The sequence below is a fragment of the Heterocephalus glaber genome, unplaced genomic scaffold (assembly GCF_053883595.1).
Source record: "Heterocephalus glaber isolate CG9 unplaced genomic scaffold, H.glaber_assembly_v1.0 deba00001444, whole genome shotgun sequence".
NCBI classification, from domain to species: domain Eukaryota; kingdom Metazoa; phylum Chordata; class Mammalia; order Rodentia; family Bathyergidae; genus Heterocephalus; species Heterocephalus glaber.
Window position 1 is genome coordinate 25,290,797 of NW_028258297.1, and position 12,941 is coordinate 25,303,737.

The 12,941-nt window shown below is 37.2% G+C and overlaps 1 protein-coding gene across 3 annotated transcripts in view; it reads left to right on the forward strand.

Moving 5' to 3' along the window:
• Lrp6 (LDL receptor related protein 6) overlaps positions 1–12,941 on the forward strand; it is a 144,289-nt gene that overhangs the window by 37,639 nt on the left and 93,709 nt on the right. Inside the window, exon 1 of one of the 3 annotated variants that reach the window (XM_087214088.1) lies at positions 2,960–2,982. The exons of the other annotated variants lie outside the window; for them this stretch is intronic. The gene's annotated coding sequence lies outside the window, so the exon portion shown is untranslated. Of the gene's footprint in view, positions 1–2,959; positions 2,983–12,941 lie in introns of those variants that run through there. 3 annotated transcript variants of the gene reach the window in all.

Below are 12,941 nucleotides of genomic sequence, written 5' to 3' on the forward strand. Positions count from 1 at the left end.
ACCACTGAGCTAAATCTCTGGCGCCAGACAGTGTTACATTTGATCATTTGGTTATGGTGTTGTCTGCCAGTTTTTTCCAATGTAGTTACTTGTTTTTTCTTTGTAATAAGTTTTTGGGGATATGCATTTTTCTTGTTTCTCATATTTTTTTCCACTGATTTTTAGTATTCCTTGATGGATTTTGCCTGTAGTGATTACTGTAGTGTTTGCCAAATGATGATTTTTCTAGTTCTGTTGCTTCTATGTTCATCATTAGAATTCTATCTAGAGCCTTCCTGTCTCTTCCACTTATTTTAGTTATTTATATTTGATAATTGTGAAAATATATTTGGCTTTGCCCCCTGCCTGACATACCTCCTACAGCCCTTGTTTTTCTGAGCGGTAGGGATGCTAGGAGCATCTTTTGGTCTGTTGTTTGGGCTTTGACCCCAGTGACCTACTTGAAGCTGAGGCTTGGCATTTCCTGGTTGATGGACGTGCCTTTTGTTCTCGTGTGGCACTTCTTGGTGGGCATCTAGTTGGGGCTGGTCACCAGAACAGCCAAGCTGTGGTGAGAAGGTTGGGACGGAGCAGGGAGCTGGCGAGTGAGTTAATAATTGATCATGCTGACCTGATGAAGCCTCCATAAAAATCCCTGAGCTCACCCTTGTGTGGGGAGAGTGGCAGATCCCAGCTTCATCAGGACAGGAGGAGCTGTGCTTGGGACCTTTCGAGACCTTGCCATGTTTTCTTTTCTATGAGATTGTTTATCTCTATCATATGTATTATAATTTGTAATACTTAGATAAATGTAAATTAAGTGTTCTTTCAGTTCTTTGAGCCACTTTGGAAAATGCATGAACCTGAGAAGGTGGTTGTGAGAATCCCCAGTTTATAGCTGACTGGTTAGAAATACATGTGATAGCCTGGGGCTTGAAATTGGTACCTGAAGTGAAGGGCGGTTTGGGGGTCTTCGGATCCTTAACCTGATGCTGGTATCTGATGCTGTTTGCCAGTAGAGTGTATCAGAATTATTGAATTATGACACCCAGCTACTGTTGCAGATGGCTTGGTGTGAGGAACTCCTCACATCTAACCTGGTGTCAGAAGTATTCTGTGTTGTATTAACTATATGAGAAGAAAAAGTGTTTGTTTTTCCAGTACAATTAGTATAGATGTATGGGTATTTATCAAGTATCTTACTGGTAAATACTTCATTTTGCATCTGTAAAAAACACCAGTTTTTCATTCTAACCTAGTACAGTATCATTATCTTTTACATACTCCAGTGTGAGCAATTCTTTAATATTATAAGCGATTCTGTCCATACTCAGATACCTACAGTAATTTAACAAGTATTTTTAAAAAAATAGTTGTTTGTTTGAATCAGGATCCAAAACAAGGTTTTTCAAAGTTACTTAAGTGTCACTAGAACAGTTGGTATCATCCCCTACCCTCAACCCTTTCCCCCCTCTATATTGACTTATTGAAAAGACTATGTCAATTGTCAGACTGTCTTAGATTTTTAATTTTCTAACATATTCTTGTATTGCGTGGTTTATTTTTACCCACTTGTGTTTTTTTGTAAAATGAAAATGAAAGACTTGATTAGAGACATTCAGAATTTTGGCATGAATACTCCATGAACTTTATATTCATCACATCAGAAAATATATAATGTGTTGTCCCATTCGTAGTGATGCTAAGATTATTCAGTATGTTCAAGTGATGAAAGTTGACATTTTTATTATGAAGTTAAGCTTTTCCTTTTCTATCCTTCAAGTTCTTTGTGGGCTGATCCTTTTATACTTTGCCAGTGTGTAGTTATTCATTAGCCATGCATTTATTGATTCAGCATGCATGGAGGATCATTTCTTGTATTATTTTGTTAGAGATGTCTATTGCCATTGATGATGTCTTGTTGTCTCATGCACTTATCTTTTATGTGTTTTAATAATTTTATCATCTGTGTTAGACTTTAATTGTCTAAGGTTCTTAGACATCCTTCTGATTTTCTTTTTCTTTATTTTTTGGTGTTTTTAATACCTCTTGATTCCTGCTCTTAATAAAACATTTCTTGAGTGTTTCATAGTTTTGAATTGTGAACTGATGATCAAAAAGGATGACTGTGAGAATCCTGAATAGCTTCATTGGGGATTTATCTTTCCAGAGAGGCCAAGCACCCTGGACGTGTTTCCAGTGAAGACTTTATTTTTTATCTTAAAATTGAAGTATCAGCTGGACATCGTGGTGCATGCCTATATAATCTTGGCACTCTGCCAGGCTGTGGAAGGAGGATTGTAAGTTTGAACCCAACCTGGGCAATTTAGTAATGTAATGAGACCCTGTCTTAAAGTAAAAAATAAAAAAGGGCTGAGGATATAGCTCAGTAGGAAGGCCCTAGGTTCAGTCACCAGTACTGCCCTTAAAAAAGTTGAAGTATAACTTATATACATAAAATGTGCAGATCTTAAGTATGTAATTTGAGTTTTGACAGTAAATATACTTATGTTTTCATGACCCTATTCAACTTGAAATCACTTTTTATATTTAACTTTTGGAGTTGGGAGTTCTTATATTATATATATATAAAATAAATTCAAACCTTAAACTTACGTGAGAGTAATCTTGTGGTTACAAAGTCTGTGGTGATTTTTCATTTCCTACCTTTGCAGAGCCTATGGCAAGCAGAAAAGCTCCCTTGCTTTCTTTGTCAATGGGCAAAGTTTTCTACTCTGCTTTCCTCTGGGAGTCTGCACTTGTGTGGAAGTTTCACTTCTAACATAGCCCTTCTCGTGTGCCCGGGCCTTGCCTCCTCTGCTGTGCCCCTGAATCAGAAGCCCGCCCCCCCCCCCGGGTCTCTGGGATCAGGAGGCCCACAGGGATGTCATAGCATTGGGTCCAGTGTGCACTGCTCTTTACTTTTTCCTGTACATTTTTGTTTTAGTCTCTGGAGATTTCTCCTACTGCCTTGATACTTCCTTCAGCTCTACATTGAAAGAGGTATTTATATATTTTATTTTTTGTGTATGTGCAAATCAAATAAAAAGGTTAATAGTTCTAGGTGTTTTATTAAAAAAGGAGCTTTTGGTTATTACCAAATTACCAGCAATAGAAATTCTAACTTTTTTTTATTAGTACATGTTGTGATCATACATAATGATCACATTTGGACTGGGGATTTAGCTCAGTGGCGCTGCACCTGCCTGGCAAGCTCAGGTCCTGAGTTCAGTTCCCGGTATTGGGGAAAAAACCACGAAACCAACCATAATGATCACATTCATCATAGGGAATTTGTACCTGTACATGATACTGTATATCTTAATTCTTTTTTCCCATTCTCCTCCCTTCCCTTCAACCCCTCATCCTTTCACCATTTACAAAAGCTTTGTTTCCATTTTTTCCTTCCATTCTCCTTTTTAAGTCTCTTTTCCCTTCTTTCCCTTCCCCCTCCCTTTTTCCCTTCTCATTTGAACATGTACTTCCTACTTCGTAATATCTGTCCTCCATTTTGCTTCTTATTTACCCTTTGGGTTTCTCACACAAGAGAAACAATGCAGTATTTAAATTTGTGTGTCTGATTTATTTCATCAAAAATGATGGTCTTGAGTCACATCCAAGAAATTCTTTTTTGTTTAAACATTGGCTGCTCTTACTGAAGATACATATATATAATAGTTGAGTATGTTGTATTCTTGCTCATATGCATATTGATGACTTCTGATAATATAGGTAGGATTATATAAGCAAGCTCAAGGATCATGAAGTGAAATATGGTTTAGTATAGGTCTGGTTCACTTAATTTTTATGGATTAATTCTAAATGTTGTCTTAGTCACTTTTGTATGTAATTACATCTTTTTTGATACATTAACTTTATTTTTTTTAAATATTATTTTATTGGTACATTTTAGATATACAATATAATGACATTCCTCATTGGAAATTTGCACCTTTACATGACTTTCTTGGTTCTTATCTTTCCCCCTTCCCCTGCCCTCCCTTCAACCCCTCCATCCCTCCCTATTTACAAAGACTTTGTTTCCATTTTTTCATTTTCTCATATTAATTCCATTCCCTTCTTTCCTTTCTCCTACCCCTCCCACTTCCCCTTCCCCTTTGTCCCTTTTCTTCCTATTTCACATTATCTATTCTACCTTTTAGTTCTTATTTACACTTTCAGTTTCTCACACTAGAGAAACTATTCAGTATTTACACGTGTGTCCTGTTTATTTCACTTAAGAGTATTGCCTCAATGTGCATCCATTTAGCTATAAATGTCTCTAATTTCTCATTTTTTATGACGGAGTAGTGCTCCATTTTATTAAAAAAACACATTTTCTTGATCCAGTCTCCAGTTGATGGGCATTTGGGCTGCTTCCAAGTTTTAGCTATTACAAATTGTGCTGCTTTGAACTTGGGTGCACATATATCACTGTGGTATGATTCTTTTAATTCTTTGGGGAAGATACCCAGCAGGGGAATAGCTGGGTCAAATGGGACTTCCAGTCCTAGTTCTTTGAGGTATCTCCATACTGATTTCCACAGTGGTTGCCCCAGTCTACACTCCCACCAGCCGTGGAGCAGAGTTCCTGTCAGCCCTGCCAGCATTTGTTATTGGTTGATTTCATGATAGCAGCCATTCTTTCTGGGGTGAGGTGGAAACTCAGTGTTGTTTTCATTTGCATCTCTTGAATGACCAGTGATGTTGAACAGTTTTTCATATGTTTATTTGCTATTTCTACTAATTTGTCTGAGAAATGTCTGTTCATTTCAGCTGCCCGTTTTTGGATTGGGTGTTTAAATTTGGGAGGTCTGATCTTTTAAAGTTCTTTATAGATTCCAGATAGTAGACCTTTGAGGAATAGCAGGTGAAGTTTTTTCGAACATTGTGGCTTGTCTCTTCACATTGCTTGTGGTTTCTCTTGTTGTGCAGAAGCTTTTTAATAAGAAGAGCTCCCACTTGTTGATTGTTTGTGCTAGTTCACGGGCAACTGGGGTTTTGTTCATAAAATCTTTTCCTATACCAGTGTCTTCAGGAGTTCTACCTAACCTCTGTTCCAGCTGGTTCAGGGTTTCTGTTTTAATATTTAGATCTTTAATCCATTTCAATTTTAGTTTAGTGCATGGCGAGAGATACAGGTCTAGTTTTAATCTTTGGCAAGTTGAAACCCAGTTTTGTAATTATATCTTGTAAAGGGTGAAAATTTATTTCTTCAGTCTAGTTTTATTGAAACTGAACATTTTTGAGTATTTTTCTTATGGGAAGGTAGATTCAGATTGAGTATGTATATACTGAATTTGGGACTTGTGAACATTTTGGGAAAATTTATTATCCTCATCTAATCATAGAAATTACATATTTTGTTTATAATGAATTTGTATAAAATAAATTTGTATAAAGTGACTGGTGTCTATTCTGATTTTCAGTTTGATACATTTTTTTTTGGTACCTGGGGATCAAACTAAGGACCTTTCGGTTTCGAGGCAGGTGCTGGAACCACTGAGCTAAATCCCTGGCCCTGGTTTGATACATTTTTTACTTTCTTGACATAAGAAATTTTGATGTCTTGAAAAAAATTGTTTTTGAGGCAGGGTCTTGCTCTGTAATTCAGGCTGTCCTTGAACTCAACTATGTATCCCAGGCTGGCCTTGAACTTGCTGCAGTCGTCCTGTCTCAACCTCCTGAGTGCTGGGGTTACAGATGTGCGCTACCACACCTGGCTTGAAAATTTAGTATATGTTTACTTGCTTTGATTCCCTTCCAGTTGAAATGAAGCCTATCTTTTATCCTTCATTCCACTTAAGGATTATTTTCCAGAAATCATTACAAATGACTATCAGGCCAGACACAGCAATAAAATTACATTCATATGGATGCTAGTGAACAGCTTGTAACAACCTGGTGGTGGTTTTCATAAGCTTTGATGAATAGCAGATGTGCATATTATTGCAAAGTGGTGCTATAACCACATATATTTAATTCTTCAGTATGAACTAAGTATGTTTATCTTCTCTTAATTCAAAGCCAGAATAGAACCTGTTGAACCAAAATAAATTAGGGGCCAAACAGACTACATAATCGGAGAGTTGGTAATAATTGTTAATGAAGAAAGATTTTTCCTATGTAAGCCTACAGCTTGGCTTTTGAGGAAGCAAGGGAGATATTTGTCATATATTCTAAGTGTTTTCCGAAGCACGCTAAAATTGGCTTTTAAATACATTGCTGATAAAAGCCCCTACAGAATATATTACTAAACTAGTTGAATTCAGCAATTTTATTAAGTACTTCTAGATGTCCACAGGTTTCTGACTATAAAAACAAATAAAACAACTAAAACTACTCCTTAATCTATGCACATCAGTTAATTTTTTGAAAAGAGTTCAGAATAAAATGATGAGATAGTCAAGGAGCATACCTCATAGTGTTAATTTTTAAGTGAGTGAAGGGGGGAGGTTTTTGAGTTCAGTGTCAGCCTTTATTTTAGTAATAGAAAATGTTTATGTCATATCCTAGTAGAGATTCTTGAAAATATTTACCCTGCCTTAGAAAGTTTTCTTTTTTACCTGCACCTTGAACTCTATTCTGCTAGCTGTGTGATACTTTCTTTCTAGTAGCTGCCTTCTAGATAGAAATTTATACCTGTCTTTTGGATTTTTCTCTTCTTTTTTTAAAAGGTTAACTCTGGCTGGGTGTGTTGGCACATAGTCCCAGGATTCTGGGAGAGTGAAGCGGGAGGGCTGAATTTGAGACCAGCTTGGGCTATAGAGAGTTCAAGTCTGTCCTGGATTGCTTAGCCCCCTCTCCTCAAATAAACAAAACCAAACCAAAAAACCTTCTGTTTTAAAAATTACAAAATAGCAGCCTCTAAATTGCTCCTTATTGAATCTAACATCTTACTATGTTATTCAATCTTTTAGCAGTTGCACTTCATATACCAGCCTGGTTTCTTCAAATTCTTTTACATAGCTAATAGATAGTGTCTGCATCTGTACACATTTTAGTGCTGTAGATGGTCTTCCTCTCTCCATTTTGCAATAATTTGTTTGACCTTCATTGTCCCCATGGTGCTCTCCATTGACAGCTGTACATTAGCTCTGTAAAATTTCTGGAAATTTTGAAGCTTTGGAATTACTTTGAAAAATTACAAAAAACTTTTAAGGTTTTAAAATTATCCATATGAAAATATACTAGTGTGAAAATTTGGAATGTTAAAACGTTTACTGGTAGTTTTTAAAATACTTTAATAACCCTGAACTTTTTTGGGCCGCATAATCTCTTTGTGATACATATTATTTCAATATCTGTATTAGCGTTGTGGACTTCATAGAGCTGTTTGTCTGGATTACAAGTATTTGATGGTAGAACATACCAGTCTTGTTTTACACTGGACTTGCACCAAGGGATACAAATTGGCATTCATTTAACAGTGTTAAAATATTGTAACTCCTCTTTGTGGTTCCGTCTGGCCTAAACATGAAGTCCTCAGATAATCATAATCCTTCAGGGGACAAATCTGTTTCAGTCCACAGATGCTCAAGGGATGTTGTCTTTCTCCTCCCCTCATGGGAATGATGGGTTTAGGTTTGCAAAATGGAATTCCCAGCGAAAGTTTGCCCTATTTCTCCAGCATCACATCTCTGTGAAGTGTCCTTGGTGTGTGCCTCAGTAGCTTTCCTTCCACTAAAGATCAGCTTCATTGCTACATCCTTGAGTGTCATGAGTGCTTTTCTCCTGACTCTCTCAGGCCTGTTGCCATATTCTGCTTTCCCTGGAGAAGGACAGTGTCTCTTGAAACATTCTCTGACTGCATACCTGGGGAGAATCATAGTGTTACTGCTGTACAGAACAAGCAGAGTCCCATTTTGCTGCCTAGTTCCACAGACTGAATTAACCCACTTGTCAGGCTGTTTCTTGTTTTCCTTCTTTTGGATACAGAATTTAGCTACTATGTTTATTAGTGACGCAGAACACAATTTAGAGGAGGAAAGGTTTAATTTGCTCACAGTTTGGGGATGGAGGCTTCAGTCTATGGTCATCTGGCTCCAAGGCAGGAAACATCATGGAGGAAGAGTGTGAGCAGTTGGGGAACAGCATCAGAGATGAATGGGCAGGGGACCATATATATAATACCTGAGGACATGCTTGATGACCCATAGTCGTACCCAGGAGCCTGCTCTACTTATCTGCTAGGTATTTTTTAAAAAAATATCCAATGACATTTATGTAATTAATGGTCACAGCTATCCTTGGGGAAATAGGTGGAATGAGAATTTGTTGCCAAGTTTGCTGAACACCAAAAATAAGTTCCAAGCTTTACAGAGCAGCAAACTGAAGCAAAAAAAGGCTTTGCTTTAAAAAACAAAAAACAAAACAAAAAAAAGAACAGTTTTAGGTTTGCATCAGAAGTAGAACAAAACACTCTTAAGTCCTCCCTTCTAAACGCTTAAGTCACATTTCTCTCATACTGAGAGAATAAGTTTAAGCTATACTCATTGAATACATTATTGCTATTATTGTTTTGAACAAACTGTTAGCTCAATTAAAAATAAGAAAAACAAAGGTTTTGTTTTGCTGCCACCAATCTTCTTTTCTTTTTCTGATCCAGTTTCTGGCCTGTATCATTACCCTTCTTTGTGAAGAACTACTTTTAACTTCTTGCAGGGTAGGTCTCCTGGATACATTCCATCAATTGTGGTCTGAGAAAATCTGTTTCTCCTTCAGTTTTGAAGGATAATTTTGTAGGGTACGGAATTCTTCATTAGTAGTTGCCCCTCCCTTAATAGTTTAGTCTCCTTTTTGTTGCATTTCTGAGAAATTTGATGTAATTCTTTTACATCAATATAGGTAAGGTGTTTTTCTCTTTTTAAAGATTTTCCTATGTTTGATTTTCTGCAGTTTGAATATGATATGCCAAGATATGGTTTTGTTTTGAATTTATCCTGCATGGTGTTCTTTGAGCTTTCTTGGCTCTGTCATTTGGTATCTGACTTTAATTTTGGGGAAATTCTAAGTCATTATTGCTTCAAATATTTCATCTTTTGGTATTTCCTTTATGGGCTTTTATACTGTTAGCAGTGTCCCACTGTTCTTAGCTGTTCTGTTCATGTATTTCAGTCTTTTTTTCTATTTGTTTTTCAGTTTTAGTTTTATTGACATATCCTCAAGTCCAGAGGTTCTTTTCTTAGCCATGTCCAGTCTGTTAATCAGCCTGTCATTTTTATTCAGTGTTTTTGATCTTTGGCATTTTAAAAATTTTTTTCTTAGAATTTTCGTCTTTTGCTTACCTCGTCCATCTGTCCTTACGTGCCTTTGTTTAGTTCCCTTAGCGTTCTTAGCGTATTAATCACCATTGTTTTAAATTCCTAATCTGCTCATTGCAACATCTTTGCCATATCCAAGTCTTTTTCTGGTGCCTGCTCTTTCTCTTCCAACTATTTTTTAAATTTTTAATCTTTATTTTTTTTTGCTATTTAATATACCTTGTAGTTTTGGGCTGAAAGTTGGATATAATACAGAGGAGCTGTGGTAAATAGGCCTTCAGTAATGTAATGGTGAAGACACAGGGAGCGGGAAAGCAGCCTGGGCTCCTGTGGCTGTCTCAGTCCTATCGGGAACCTGTGCTCTGGAGCAAAAGCTTTACAAGTGCATCTTGTTTTTTTTTCCCCACCATCCTGGGACAGGATGGTTAGAAATAGACTTTCTCTTCCTATTTGTGGCAGAGTAGTGGGAGCTGGAGTTGGGTGTTTTCAGTAGGTCAGCTCTGATAAAACTTCAGTAACTTAGGCACTGGTAAATTAGATTGTCTGGAGGGCAAATCTTGATAAGAACAGAATTCCCTGGCATATTTAAAAGTATTTAGTTTTCTTCTCCCTCTTGGAAGAGTTGGGGGACTTTTTTTGGTCTTCACTGTGAGCACCTGGTTGAATTGGAGGTAAAACTCACTAAATGTGAAGGGGTTTGTATATGAGTGGATCATTCTGGAGTTTGTCTTTAAAAAAAAAGTCTTGTTCTGTAGTTCACGCTGGCCTTGAATCCCCATGTACCCCCGGCTGGCCTCAGACTGTTACTGCTCCTGCTTCAGTGCTGGGATTACTGGCCGAAGTTTTGATTTTGTTTGGTTTTGTGAGATAAGATCTCGCTACAGTGAACCCTCGAGTTACCACCGGCCTGACATACGAACAACTTTGGTTATGACCGGAATTTTAGTTTTAACTTACGACCAAAGTGTTGAGTTATGACCCAAATACTGGCCACTTGTGCTTCCAAATGGCCTCAGATACAGATTTAACCCTTAAAGAGTTCTAGAAGGAACATTACAGCATCCTTTCCTGTGGGGGGTTAAGAAATCTGCGCCAGTGTCTCTCTGAGAACACTGAGATCTGCCTGGAAGAAACTATAGCCTAAAATTGTACAGTAGAGAAACTTTGAAGGCAGTTGACCAACTTGAGTTACAACCAGTCCTCAGGAATGAATTGTTCAGTAGTTAAGACTGGCCTTGAACTCATTGTGTAGCTAGGCTGGCCTCAAAATGGTGGGAATCCTCCTACCTCAGCCTCCCAAGTGCTGAGATTACAGGTGTGCATCTCCGTGCCTGGCTTGACTGGAGATTTAAATGTAAGATTTGTTCATACTAAGCTGCCTCCAGCAGTTTGTTGATTTCAGTTCAGACTTTCCTACCGTACTACTGGTTACTGTGGAGGCTTCTGCCATGTGGTTTTGCTCTAGAGAATTATGATTCTGTGTCCATTTGTGTGTCTCCCCAGTTTTGGGATAGTGGTTTGTCCTATAATCTTGCTTCTGATGCATCTAAGAAGAGTTGTTTTTTGTAGTTTGTACTTGCTGTTAGGTTAGAGTGAGGACTTCCAACCTTTCATATTGCAGTTGTAACCGAATGTTTCAACTTGGTTTTTACATTAAAAATCTGAATACATGAAGCATGGATGAAGAATAATACAACATTTAGGAAGTAGAACCATCTTACAGTGTGATCTGGAATCTTAATTGCAACAGGCATATAAGAGATTTTCAATTTGGATTAGGGCAGATATCCAGGGTGTAGAGCCTCTATGCTCTTACCTTATTTATATTCTTGATCTTAATGTAGTTCCTTGCATACTGGTGTTTATTTATTTTTTTTGGTACCAGGGATTGAACTCGGGTCCTTGCGCTTGCGCAGCAGGCGGCAAAACCACTGAGCTAAATCCCCGGCTGCATACTGGTGTTTGATCTAATGATACTGTCATATATTATTTTAAACTGGCACTGTTCAGTAGAATAGACTGTTAAATCATTACAATGAGTTGGGGTGAATAAGAAATGCATACCATCCCTGTTTATATATAAGAAGGTCAAAATGGAAGTGAAAGCAGTAATGAATTTGTAACTTTTTAAAATGGTTTCATTAATGGTTTTAGTGTTGGACACTCAAATGGTACTCTCAGAACTTGGTTATAAAATAAGATATACATACTGTTAGAAGTGGAGTTTTCTGAAATTAGTCTCCTAGAGATTATGAAAAGTGGCATGTACCTGCAAACATGAAGACCTGTTACTTTTTAGTAGAATTGAAGAAGACTGGAAAAATGTATGTTTTCCTAAAGAATGAGTGGTCTAATTATAAGATTCTATGTATTTAGAGGACGAGTAATATCATGCACAGTTGTCAGACCTGTAGAATTTTACAGCCAAAAAGAGTTAACATTAATGAATGCAAATTAAAGACAATCACTTAGGAGGTTGAGGGATCTCAGGATGGTGTGTAGACTGAGACAGAATAATCTGTTTGTATTAGCAGTACATAAAGCTACCTCATGAAAGAGGGTAGGGAGCAAAGATGTTGACCTATTTAACTTTGAAATGCATAGAGCTTGTAATGGCAAAGAAAATTGCACATGCTCTCTAGTTGCAGTGTACTTTAGTTGATAATATTGCTTCCCATAGAGGTAGTTAATAATCCTGACACCTTTGATACTGTATTCCAAACCACATTAAACCATTAAGGGCATTGGTGGCAGGTAGTGGGAACTCGATTTCTCACTGTTGGAGTGGAAAGCTACAGATAAGCAAGGGGAGATGGCTGCTATGAGCGGTGTGGTGGTGGATTAGGATTGGAGGCTTTAAGTGTCACCTCCTGGTTTAGCTTCATCTAGAAATAGTATACTTTGTTTTGAAAAACTTTACTTCAATGTAATGCAAGTAGATTTTAATAAAGAAAATATTTTTTAAAAATGTTTCTTCTATGAAAAAATAAAGCAAAATTTCATAATAAATTAAAGAATAACATTAATACACTGTGTACCATAATCCACCCCCCCGGGGGGGGGATGGAACTCAGGACCTTGCGTTTGCAAGGCAGGTGTGGTGCCACTGAGCTAAATCCCTGGCTGTGTACCATAATCTTGAAAGAATGTCCAAAGTGTTAGAGTACAAGTATAGACAAAAAAGACTCTTACAGAAAAGAAACAAATAGATAATAGCATAAAACTTTCTTTTGGCCTTTTTTTTTTTTTTTTTTTTTTTTAATGGTACCTGGGATCGAACTCGGGTCCTTGCGCTTGTGCAGCAGGCGGCGAAACCGCAGAGCTAAATCCCCGGCCCCATAAAACTTTCTTTCAGTGAACCAAGAGGACCTAGCAGTATAAATGAAACAAATTAGCATATGTATTGAAATATTTTTGAAAACACATAATATATAATTTGGAGAATTATTAGAACTTCCTAATTCTCTTTTTTTGTTTTTTTTTAACATTTAATAGAAACTATGTACAATAAATTTTTGCTATATTTTACATAAGATAGCCACTGCAGAAATTTACATAGATTAGAAGGAAGATAGATGGTTAAGGAGGGCCCAGTCCTGTGGGATATTTTCTCCGAGCATGAAAGATTTCAGTTGGGGAAAAGAGTTCCGACTGCCAGTTTTAGTAGATGTTAAAAAAAAGCTAAAATGCAGGCCTTTG